The 13948-nt window shown below is 37.8% G+C and overlaps 1 long non-coding RNA gene across 1 annotated transcript; it reads left to right on the forward strand.

Annotated features, from left to right (window-relative positions):
* The first annotated feature begins 1210 nt into the window (after positions 1 to 1210).
* LOC137406486 (uncharacterized) lies at positions 1211 to 3003 on the forward strand. Its single transcript, XR_010979882.1, has 3 exons — positions 1211 to 1359; positions 1923 to 2108; positions 2408 to 3003. It is a non-coding gene; the product is annotated as an uncharacterized lncRNA (long non-coding RNA).
* The last annotated feature ends 10945 nt before the right edge of the window (positions 3004 to 13948 follow it).

Consider the following 13948-nt stretch of genomic DNA (forward strand, 5'->3'; position numbering starts at 1 on the left):
TCCTTACCATCTTCTTCTGGCTCATATCCAAGATCACATAAGCCAAGCATAGTCTTAAAATGTCTGTCATATCTTTGCATCTTACGTATACTCACAGCATCCAGTGTTAAACAAATGCTAAAAAACCAATGTTATACATTATGGTAAAGATAATAGGACCACATTCAAAACAAGTATATAGGTGTTTTGAAACTGACAGTTTCAAAATGAATTTGGTAATCATCTCGCATATTAAGTTTGACTGCCAACAGGCGTAGTTTTTCAAGCCAGATTCATTTTCAAGGTTAGAAGCTAGCTTCAAAACGCCTGATATGGATCAAGGCAGATATCCCAACAATGTTACCTTTTTTATTGTCTGCAGGCACTGGGCCACCCTAAAGACAGGACTCTTAGCAGTGCTCCTTGGGTTCAGAAACTAGAGTTTGTGTGAGAGAGCTTGCCTCTTACAGCAGTTGCACCGACACGAGCTAGTCACTGAGCTTCCCTGCCACTTTTATATTGCTTGTTTATAAAGATGCTACCCGTATCCTAGCAATTAAAAATGTTACTCAATTCGCTTCACATTTTCAATGTGAAAAGGTTCAACCATACTGCAAATTAATATGACACAACTAGTAAAAACTTATGCTTTGCCAACCTGCAGCAAGCAACATTAGTCCTATAAACTATGTTTTCTCAGTCCTCCATTTTACTATTATTGACACCAAACACAATAAGCTAAAGACCAAATCAAGGCTTCTACTGTTGATTACTCACTAAGTATATTGGTCCAGATTTTCGTTCTTCTTAAAATGAAAGTCAACACGTAATTTTAAGAATGCTTTATATGATTGGTAATGCATCATACAACGTTGATTGAACGAGAAAACAAAATTTTAGCAGATATTTCTAATAGTTTAGCAGGTTCAAAGTTGAAAATATATTTTGGTGCATTTACCTCGGACCATCACTGAGTCCTAATTCAGCCGTTTCCGGTAACTTATTCCTTAGTGAGATAACGTCTAACGCATTTGAATTTTTTTGTTTAGCCACAATCAAGTAGTTACAATGCGTAGATGTCTTTTTGATAGTTGCGAATCTGACACTAGAAGTCATGGCATAACTTCTTTTAGAGTGCTTGTGTCTCAGTCTCCAAATTTAGCAAAATTATGGCTGTTTAAGGCAAAGCGTGCCGATTTTACCTTTCGCAGACTACCTGCTAGTGCCGTCGTGAGCATTAGGCACTTCCATGAGAGCCAGCTATACTCTGAAAAACTTGGGACAACCACAAGATTAAGGGTGAAAAAGGGAGAAGTTCCATTTCCTAATTGTGTTGTACCATACAGCAAGAGGGCATCATCGAACAGGAAAACCTCAACTGTAAGTAACTTATAAATGATTTTAAATAAATATTAATAACCAATATAATAGTTTTATAATATAAATTAATAAATATAATAATTAAAAATATTTTTAGTGTACATAAGTAGACAGCAATGATTTAATATGACTGGATGACAATGAGAGTCAGGCTGAGTTTCATACGTTTGATTTTAACCTGATTCACTTGAATTAACTGGCAAACTGAGTAAAAGTTAGTCAGGGAATTTAAATTTTCTGTTTGGTCTGGATTGTCAAAATTGCCCTAATTGTTCATAAAATACATGACTAATATAATCATAAAATTTGGATTGCATTACTATTTTTATATTCAGGCTACCATTACTAATATAGGCTTTACAGATCGCTTGATGTGATTAGCCTATACTTACAATCAGGTATAACTATTTAACTATGTGTAGTGTTAGTGTGTGTTGGTGATGGTGGTAGATAGCGGTTATGGTGATAGTATTTGTGGTAGTGGTGGTGACACTGTAGGCAATGGTTTAGAGGCAATTCAAACGTATTAACTTTAGTGGTATTTATTTGTAATTTTTTGATAGGATGGATGGCATTGGACCAAGAATCTGGCCAAAAATCTGACTAGAGCATGCTGCGGTCCAATGTAAAAGCGATGCTAAGCTATTGGTTGAGATGATACTTAGCATAGGTTACCATGTTGCTAATATTCATAGGAGCTTTCCAGGACACGACAAGTTCATCAACTGCTCTCATGAACCAATTGATCCGTGAGTGATGAAAAAATATATTATTTGCACCCAATGTTGTCATGAAAGCTGTATGTTGAATCTAATAATATATTCAGAAATAACAAATCACAGGCAAATGTGTAATATAATATTTTATATATCACTTACAATGCCTTTGGTTTGTGATATAAGAAGATGTAGTCATTTATTGCATAATACTAAACAGAGATTGTACAGATGGTAAATATTCTGCAGCTGGTTAACATTTGAATAAACAGAAACTTTGCAGATTTATAATATATTGAAAAATAACAACGAATAATTTGATATGTTTACAGAAATATGGAAAGAAAGGTGAAATGGTTAATTCCAGGAAGTGCAAGGCACAAAATCCTTTGTGATGCGTTAGGGCAAACGAGACTGCTAAACACATTTCGTCTGTTGAACCATGGTCAATACACGGGTGCTTTAGAAAACCTCCCAGCCTCATATTAAGTTATGCACCAAAGCGAATAGACTTTGATCCCCCAGGATATTTTACGAGAATCAAACTAGCAGTGAAAGATCACAACACGAATTTGGGAAGAGAAGTTCTGACTGATAAGCTGTATCTACAATAAAATAATATAGGTATGGATTATACTACTCTTCAGCAGGGATACCACTTTTACAGCTTGAACAACATTAAAGACAAATTTATGCAGAAATTTTATTAACACAATTGATAACTGGCATTAAATTTTAATTATTATAAATTATTTATTAAAGATAGCGGTGGGGAACTGAAGATGACAGTATATTACTCTAAAGAAGCTAAAGGCTTTCGCACAAGAGATGTATATGCTGGAAAGATGTTTGAATTTCGAAGAGAGCTTAATTTTAAAATATTTAAAATATAAAAAGGTAAAATATTTCTAAAAACTATATTTTTCTTAACTCACAACTGAACTTACATTAATTTCTTTCATCCATAATAAAAAGCTCCACTTCATCTGCGTCATTCTGATCATCATCTTCTGATTCTACATTTTTGAAGCCTACACAACTCCCATTTGGATCAGGCAACATTATGTAGGAAGCATCACATGAAAGTATAACTTTTCAGTTTTTTCTTCCAATGTAAAGAAAAAGAAGTAGACGAGAAAGAAGTAGTTGTTTTAGCAGTGAGTCTTTTAGCCTTCGTATAATGAATGTAATAAAAGAACGATAGAAATAAACTATAGTTGAAATTTTTGAGCAATACGTATTAGCAATGGTGATCATAGAACGCATTCTATATGTGCACTTGTTTCTGGGTTGTCAGAATTGCGGGGTGCGTGCGGTCTCCATCACATTAGATAATGACGAATCAAGTCAAACGCTACGATTCACGTGATTGGATGATTGATTAAGAATCAGTGTTACCAGCGGCGAGTCCGTTTCACAGTCATTTTTGCAATGGTGTTATCTATCCGATTTTTGCAAAGTATGCTGTTGAAAAAAAACTGTGTACTCAGTTATATGTTAATGCACAGGCATTTTTTGTTTTTAAAATATTATTCTGAGTATTTATCTGTTGTAAAAAATTAATTTATATTTTGCTAAACATAGTAAATTGCACAAAGCAAATAGGGTAAAAGTGGGCCTTCATCAGTAAATTGTGTTCACTTTCCCTTCAACTTTGAGACACTCTATCACAGAACTGTTTATGCCAGGCTTGCAGTCAATGACTTCAAGCCATCTGTAGAAAAATATCTATCGCCTATCAGTACAAATACAAAAATAATGATTCCAATGATAAAATCACAAATACACTAAACCTTTTATCTTGAATTGCAACCTTTTGTTAGATAGTACTCATGTGTGAATGGTATTTAATTCACCCTCCCGGCTACATTGACAAAATAAATATTGATTCAAAATGAAATCTGAAAGACAGATCTAACACCAATCAATCATAGCAGTTTCTACTTACTTCCTAAGAGTTCTAGGAGCGGGAAGAGTCACACGCGTTCTGAGAAATTCATATGCCTTCGGGGAGTAAAGATGCATTGTCAAGGCAAAATGCTGTTTTTCTTCAGTGTATTTGTCAGACGTGAGACCAAACAACTTTTCAGGTATTCTTGCCTAAATGAATAGCAAGCAATAAACAATTTTTCTTTTAAATATTGGCGAAAGATAATACAAATTTTACTACAATCCTAAACTAGCTTGAACGCTATATTATAGTATGCTACACCCACAAAACCATGGGATCAGCCGAGACTCTGTAAAAGGCTTGAAGACACAAAAATAAAACCAACTATCAATTAGTAGACCTACTACAGAAACAAGTTCAATAACACAACATAATAGACAATGTAGAACCCAGAGTTGGTCCCAAATCGCGGTGATGTGATGATTTTCAAATCACCGTGATCAGAAGTTTACCTTATTAAAAAAAACTTGCTCTAGTGATAATGATAAGGTTTGCAGTTACTAACAAAGATTGTTCCATGTAACTAGCACTCCTGATCTATGAGAACAGTGACTGTTGTTATTTGAACTTAGCAGCACCAGTACTGACCTACTTTGTCTCCAACACCAGCCAAGATGAATCAACCAGCAGTACAAATTAATTCAAGTAAAAGCAGTCAACCATAGTGATGTGTAAAATAATAAAATCAGGTAAAGGTTCACTAAAGGCTGGCTGTGAGTAGCAACAGAAGCAAGCTTCTTACCAGCTACTAGCAAGCTTCTTACCAGCCACTAGCAAGCTTCTAAACAGCTACTGCTGTACTAGCGCTACTAATGCAGGAATAAAACGCTAAACTCACCTGTGAAATGATATATCCATTAACCCTTCGTGTTTCAGGGTTGTTGCAGTAGTGGTAGCAATTAATGGCAAAATACTGATATCCAGCAGATAAATGAGTATTTTTCTTGAAATAGCTATGATCCCCCATTTCACTAATTACAGCCTGAAACCCATAGAGCAGTAATCAAGATGGCGCTCAAATCGTTGCACGGAAGTTAATTGGTTTAGATAGGCCAAGGCCATTCTAGGGGCAGTATAATTCAGTGACAATAATGATCTTATAGAGTTACTGGCGTGTAATAGTAGAGTGCTAACAACAACCAAGAGTGTGCCACAGCCAATCGTGACTCACGGTGTTGGCCGGGAACATTATCGTAAATTACTCCAAATCGAAAAGGAATTAACTTTGACAACTTTTGTAAATTAGAAAGTACGATTCTGCTACTAGATTAACACAGCTAAAACATAAATATGACTTCAGCAAACAATATTTCTAAATTTTGGAAGAGTTGTTTTCCCGTTTCCTTGGTCTCTACTTTCACCCAAGGGTGGTCTTAGGACTCTATACTAACTTGAACCCAATAGAAAACAACTAGTGTTTTTTATTAAAAAAGCAATCGATTCAAGGAGCTGTTTCTAAAAAACCTCTAATAAAAGCTCCCTTCTTTGCATCGCAACTTGGAAACGCACCTCATTAAGGCTACAAGGATAAATCTCATTTGTATATACATTACTGATATCTTAATGCATTCAATTTTGCTGTCTAGATCTCCTCTCACAACATACAGTTATAGTTTAGATGGCATCTCTATTTTTAAATTCAAACATTTCAGTATAAAGTTCGCTCGGCATACAGATCAAATCTACTTCCAAATTAGTTATTATCAAAAAAGATAGTCTCAGTGTCAAGTTAGCTGTGTCTTCAAAAATCTATAACAGTTCAAATCGGTATTTTGAACATTGTTAAGTTTTTACAGTGTTTGTGATAGATCACGAATGCGTGTAGAAATATGATGTGGATTGGTATGTTATGTGTGGTATTTAAGGAATTTACTCACTGGAACGCTGCACTTACATCATTGATTAGTAACTGTGTTCTCGTTTATTCTGACTACGCAAGTATTTATCACTGATTACTCAAAGGCGAGCCACCTTGTATCGTTATGACTGATTACTCAAAGGCGAGCCACCTTGTATCGTTATGACTGATTACTCAAAGGCGAGCCACCTTGTATCGTTATGACTGATTACTCAAAGGCGAGCCACCTTGTATCGTTATGACTGATTACTCAAAGGCGAGCCACCTTGTATCGTTATGACTGATTACTCAAAGGGGAGCCACCTTGTATCGTTATGACTGATTACTCAAAGGCGAGCCACCTTGTATCGTTATGGCTGATTACTCAAAGGCGAGCCACCTTGTATCGTTATGGCTGATCACTCAAAGGCGAGCCACCTTGTATCGTTATGACTGATTACTCAAAGGCGAGCCACCTTGTATCATTATGACTGATTACTCAAAGGCGAGCCACCTTGTATCGTTATGACTGATTACTCAAAGGCGAGCCACCTTGTATCGTTATGGCTGATTACTCAAAGGCAAGCCACCTTGTATCGTTATGACTGATTACTCAAAGGCAAGCCACCTTGTATCGTTATGGCTGATCACTCAAAGGCGAGCCACCTTGTATCGTTATGACTGATTACTCAAAGGCGAGCCACCTTGTATCGTTATGACTGATTACTCAAAGGCGAGCCACCTTGTACCGTTATGACTGATTACTCAAAGGCGAGCCACCTTGTATCGTTATGACTGATTACTCAAAGGCGAGCCACCTTGTATCGTTATGACTGATTACTCAAAGGCGAGCCACCTTGTATCGTTATGACTGATTACTCAAAGGCGAGCCACCTTGTATCGTTATGACTGATTACTCAAAGGCGAGCCACCTTGTATCGTTATGACTGATTACTCAAAGGCGAGCCACCTTGTATCGTTATCACTGATTACTCAAAGGCGAGCCACCTTGTATCGTTATGACTGATTACTCAAAGGCGAGCCACCTTGTATCGTTATGACTGATTACTCAAAGTCGAGCCACCTTGTATCGTTATGACTGACTACTCAAAGGCGAGCCACCTTGTATCGTTATGACTGATTACTCAAAGGCGAGCCACCTTGTATCGTTATGACTGATTACTCAAAGGCGAGCCACCTTGTATCGTTATGACTGATTACTCAAAGGCGAGCCACCTTGTATCGTTATGACTGATTACTCAAAGGCGAGCCACCTTGTATCGTTATGACTGATTACTCAAAGTCGAGCCACCTTGTATCGTTATGACTGATTACTCAAAGTCGAGCCACCTTGTATCGTTATGACTGATTACTCAAAGGCGAGCCACCTTGTATCGTTATGACTGATTACTCAAAGGCGAGCCACCTTGTATCGTTATGACTGATTACTCAAAGGCGAGCCACCTTGTATCGTTATGACTGATTACTCAAAGGCGAGCCACCTTGTATCGTTATGACTGATTACTCAAAGGCGAGCCACCTTGTATCGTTATGACTGATTACTCAAAGGCGAGCCACCTTGTATCGTTATGACTGATTACTCAAAGTCGAGCCACCTTGTATCGTTATGACTGATTACTCAAAGGCGAGCCACCTTGTATCGTTATGACTGATTACTCAAAGGCGAGCCACCTTGTATCGTTATGACTGATTACTCAAAGGCGAGCCACCTTGTATCGTTATGACTGATTACTCAAAGGCGAGCCACCTTGTATCGTTATGACTGATTACTCAAAGGCGAGCCACCTTGTATCGTTATCACTGATTACTCAAAGGCGAGCCACCTTGTATCGTTATGACTGATTACTCAAAGGCGAGCCATCTTGTATCGTTATGACTGATTACTCAAAGGCGAGCCACCTTGTATCGTTATGACTGACTACTCAAAGGCGAGCCACCTTGTATCGTTATGACTGATTACTCAAAGGCGAGCCACCTTGTATCGTTATCACTGATTACTCAAAGGCGAGCCACCTTGTATCGTTATGACTGATTACTCAAAGGCGAGCCACCTTGTATCGTTATGACTGATTACTCAAAGGCGAGCCACCTTGTATCGTTATGACTGATTACTCAAAGTCGAGCCACCTTGTATCGTTATGACTGATTACTCAAAGTCGAGCCACCTTGTATCGTTATCACTGATTACTCAAAGGCGAGCCACCTTGTATCGTTATGACTGATTACTCAAAGGCGAGCCACCTTGTATCGTTATGACTGATTACTCAAAGGCGAGCCACCTTGTATCGTTATGACTGATTACTCAAAGGCGAGCCACCTTGTATCGTTATGACTGATTACTCAAAGGCGAGCCACCTTGTATCGTTATGACTGATTACTCAAAGGCGAGCCACCTTGTATCGTTATGACTGATTACTCAAAGTCGAGCCACCTTGTATCGTTATGACTGATTACTCAAAGGCGAGCCACCTTGTATCGTTATGACTGATTACTCAAAGTCGAGCCACCTTGTATCGTTATGACTGATTACTCAAAGGCGAGCCACCTTGTATCGTTATGACTGATTACTCAAAGTCGAGCCACCTTGTATCGTTATGACTGATTACTCAAAGGCGAGCCACCTTGTATCGTTATGACTGATTACTCAAAGTCGAGCCACCTTGTATCGTTATGACTGATTACTCAAAGGCGAGCCACCTTGTATCGTTATGACTGATTACTCAAAGTCGAGCCACCTTGTATCGTTATGACTGATTACTCAAAGGCGAGCCACCTTGTATCGTTATGACTGATTACTCAAAGTCGAGCCACCTTGTATCGTTATGACTGATTACTCAAAGGCGAGCCACCTTGTATCGTTATGACTGATTACTCAAAGGCGAGCCACCTTGTATCGTTATGACTGATTACTCAAAGGCGAGCCACCTTGTATCGTTATCACTGATTACTCAAAGGCGAGCCACCTTGTATCGTTATCACTGATTACTCAAAGGCGAGCCACCTTGTATCGTTATGACTGATTACTCAAAGGCGAGCCACCTTGTATCGTTATGACTGATTACTCAAAGGCGAGCCACCTTGTATCGTTATGACTGATTACTCAAAGGCGAGCCACCTTGTATCGTTATGACTGATTACTCAAAGGCGAGCCACCTTGTATCGTTATGACTGTTAAGAGTTGAGAGTTCAATTTATAGAATTTTAACCAGATCTTTAGCGCCTTTAGTGTAAGTCTAATTATGTTATTTCTCCGATGTTTAATGTAACAATAAAAATATTCTTTTTTCTCAAAACTAACACCTAAAACTTAAGTAGCAAAATTCTAGAATATAGTAAAGATCATAACAAGTAGTAAAAGCTAAGTAATATAAAATATATATTACGCCAACAGCCGTGTCTGCTCTTAAAGTCAGACTTATACTTCTACAGGTGAAAAGAGGATGAACTACCATAGTTGTTCTCTTTTGTAGGCATTTGATTAGCCTGAGGGTAGGTGTATAGGTGTTCAGGGTTCGCTATCTGTATGTCCCATTCCGTGTATCGTATATATATCGGCTGGTCCTACTCTATTTTTGTCAGTGTCTTGATATCTCCAAGCAACAGCATATTGTATATATAGCTGTTGGTCTGACTCCATTCTCTGTCTGTACTCTGTATATTGTTTTAGTGAAATTTTCATATAATAATAAACATTACACTCTACGTATCCTTAATTATTCATTTTGAGTGTGTCATCATTATAATGTATATTAGGAGTAGCCATTACATCATCATGTGTTGAGTGGTCATCATTATAATGTATATTAGGAGTAGCCATTACATCATCATGTGTTGAGTGCGTCATCATTATAATGTATATTAGGAGTAGCCATTACATCATCATGTGTTGAGTGCGTCATCATTATAATGTATATTAGGAGTAGCCATTACATCATCATGTGTTGAGTGCGTCATCATTATAATGTATATTAGGAGTAGCCATTACATCATCATGTGTTGAGTGCGTCATCATTATAATGTATATTAGGAGTAGCCATTACATCATCATGTGTTGAGTGCGTCATCATTATAATGTATATTAGGAGTAGCCATTACATCATCATGTGTTGAGTGCGTCATCATTATAATGTATATTAGGAGTAGCCATTACATCATCATGTGTTGGGGGCGGGGCCTGTTTGCTCTTAACTACGGATCATTGTAACTCTTATACAACTAATGTAGCTATCCTTTTTACCCTCGTGAACTTGTTAAGGCCCGCCCTCTAGGATCTAAATACATCTGCATGTATGGTTATATGCATTCTTGTGCCCAATACAAGACATACTACAACCTTCTCTGTATCTTTCTACAAGCATCAACTAGCTAGATATTGTTTGCATTGCACCAGTATTCACAAGCGAGCGACCACCTGCAAGCATCGTCATCAACAAGTGACCAAGTCGAGAATCTCCTAAATTGCACCAGCGACACGATGCACCAGCAAGCATCATCTTCAAAAAACAACTAGGCTGGCTATTTTTTAAATTGCACCAGCATCATTGTGCGCCAGCAGGACAGTTGTATCTCGTTGGTCATTTCCACTTGTCAGGACCCAGAGGAAGTGGTACTTTTTCTTTAAAAGCAACAGCAAGTTTTGAGTTGTGATCCTTGCCCACAGAGATTCAGGTATCGGACAACCTCTTAACCTGCTAATCAAAATCCGCTTCAAGTAATATATAACCTTCAAGTAATATAACCTTCAAGTAATATTACTTTCAAGTAATATTACCTTCAAGTAATATAACCTTCAAGTAATATCAATTGGAAAGGTTTCACAGCAATTGAGTAATTCTAATTGCATCATGACCTTTCAACAAAAGGTCATGTTTATCAAAAGTTGACTCGTATTGCAATAATGACACGAATGAACAACAATATGAAATAAACTTTTCTACAGTAGTTTGTGTTGATAATTCATTCAATTTCATAACAGCTATTACAATTTTATAACCATATATGTATCTGAATTTAAATACACAGAATGTCCACATGACATCTAGTATTTCATATATATTTTACACCTTCTAATTGTCATGAAATGAAATTTAAACCAAAATTAAATTGATATGAGCTGAGTAAAATAAGATGAAATCGTTAGCTTTTGCTCACAAGCATGCTTTTAGTGAAATGTATAATGCTTTTGCGAAATACCTACTATATAAACGGCAACCGTTGTTTGTGTATCTGTGTATGTGTCCGCCTTATAGAACAGTCTTTCCTTTTTTCGTCGTACGAATTTCGATCGTACGAAGCGAACTGAATTAATACGTATGAGTAGTAACAGTAAATAAATTATAGAGCGGTCTTTCTTTTTCCATTCGGTCGCACGAAGCTAACTGAATTATCAGGTATGAGTAGTAAATACCGTAATTTCGGACTATTAGCCGCTGCTTTTTTGACGATTTGAGCCAAGCGGCTTATATTGAGGTGCGGCGATTCTGTGGTTTTGCTTTCACCGCTAAGGCGCATTTACCGCAATCTCCAGTTAGCGAGCCTCTTTACAGTGCCCAACGGTACTGTTACGATTTAAACAGCAAAGTTGCTGCCATGTTGAAAACACCTTCCTGAATTCTGCGGCCTACATAAAAGGTGCCTATACAGCTATACAAATGTATTACTCATTAAATAAAATAAATTAATGAGTAGTACTTTACATGTAATTAATATTTACTGCCAACGTGTACCGAAAAGGTAATGTGAAAATTCTTTTCTTGGGGCCACTGGAAAAAACGCTGTTCTCACCAACTAAATTTATACATCAAAAAGGTGAGTCTTTCTCATTCAATGTTATATTGTCTATGAATTGCCACACCTCCACTACATAACCATTTCACTTGCGTCCATGTACAAATTTAGCTATCGGCCTGCTGTCAACCACTTTGCCGACATTGCTTCATGATATGTATACAATATGTTTTTAATTTCAAACTCCATCTAGAACGTTTATTTTAATTATACACTTCATTTTGCCAACATGTTCACAAACACTGCTATGCAAAAAATTCATTGTATTTACACTTTGTGCATTGATAAAGCGATGTGAAGCTACAAAGCTAAAACGATCCTCTACAATGTTTCTTATTCTTACAAAACCATTACTTTCACCACCATCAGAGTCAGTGCTGCTATTGCTATTTTAATTATCTGTGTAATCATAAAAGTCTAAATTGGCTACAATGTCATCAACATAAGTAGTTATTTGTTTTCTATCTCGAACGCATTTAATGAACTTGCACAAAAAATCTTTGTTTTTATGTTGGAAAATCTCAAACAAAGATTTAAAATAAAACTTAAGGCTAATTTTATAGAGAAATCTTAGGACAACACTGTCACTACAATAAAATTCTTTAAGATAGTTGGTTATGTTATCAACGAATAATAAAATTCAGTTACTAGCAATTGCTGGGAAAGTCGCATAAATGAGTCTACTTCAGTGAAAGGGAAGAAAACGTTGGATTTGCCACTGTTTGTGATAGTAAACATGTTCATTTCCTTCCACAACTGGGTTACTTTTATTTTTTTTCTAGCTACGAGTACTACAGCTACTACAGAACTTGCACGGGTACTGCTACTGCGTTTTACCTACTAAAATTCTACATCAAAAAGGTTAGTACTTCTTATTTAATGTTCTATTGTCTATGAATTGCCACATCTCCACTACTTAAAATGTTGGATTTGCAACCATCCATGATAGTAAACATGTTCATTTCCTTCCGCAGCTGACTTACTTTCACTTTTTTCCAGCTACGAGTACCACAGAACTACAGCTACTACAGAACTTGCACGGACACTCCGAGCGTTGCGATAGGTGACGGTGAAAAGAAAGCGAGCAGCGTATATCACAAAAAAGCACACCATCTCATTTACTTTTAGAAACACTTGAAGCTGTACAATGCCTCTCAAAAAGCCTACTGCCCAAATGCAAGAACAGATTGATTCCCATAGAGAAAAAGACCCGAATTCGCAAAGCAGCAGTTAGATGAGCAGAAACTGCAGAGCAAACACAGCTACGCCCACAACAAAACAGAACTGCTACTGCAGCTGCTAGAAGTGAAGAAACTGCAGAGCAAACACCGCTACGCCTACAACAAAACAGAATAGCTACTGCATCTGCTAGAAGTGCAGAAACTGCCAAGCAAACACAGCAACGCCTACAATGAAACAGAATAGCAGCTGCTAGAATAGCAGAAACCGCTGAACAAACACAGGTACATCGAGAGCAGGCCAGAATAGATGCTGCAGCTGCTAGAAGTCCAGAGACTGCTGAGCCGACCCAGCAGCGACTCAAACGGCTCAGAGCAGCTGCTACAGCGGCCAGACGTGCAGAAACCTCCGAGCAGATGCAGCGGCGACAAGAACATGATGCAGTAGCTACAACAGCTGCTCGGTGAGCTGAATTTTCAGAGCAGATGAATTGGCGGCAACAGCAAGATGCACTAACTACAGCAGCTGCTACCAGGCGCCGTGTATGGGCAGAAATCTTCGCACTTGACTACAGTCCTGCAACACAGTATAAGGCCGAACTTTTCTATGGGACGAATGTCCAAAAATGCTCCAGATGTAATGCCTTATGTTGAAAAGGCGAGAGGTCATATATGTAGTTTATATAGTAGATTTTATTGATAATAAATTTTATTAACATAACCACATTACTGCTGCACAGTTTGTATATACAATGTCAAAACACAGGCTATAGACGAAGAACTGGTGAGTCATGATTGGTGTTTTAAACATGTAGAAGTCTTAATTCAATAAATGCTGGCGATAGCTTAGCAGTGCAAAAGCAAAATATCTTCTAGAATTTCTTAAAATAAACATGTAAAACTTTTCAATACTGCCAGTTTGAAGAACTTCAGTTCGTCTAGCAATGTCAATTTCATTATCAGTTCTGTGTACAAAATTAGGACAACACCGATTTGGGTGGTTCGAGACTGATGCATTGTAGACTAGCTGTAGAACACATTGCATATTTCCATTGGTCTCTCCAACATTATTGACATATGTGTATGCAGTCTGATCAGC

This window comes from Watersipora subatra, chromosome 10 (assembly GCF_963576615.1).
Source record: "Watersipora subatra chromosome 10, tzWatSuba1.1, whole genome shotgun sequence".
NCBI lineage: Eukaryota > Metazoa > Bryozoa > Gymnolaemata > Cheilostomatida > Watersiporidae > Watersipora > Watersipora subatra.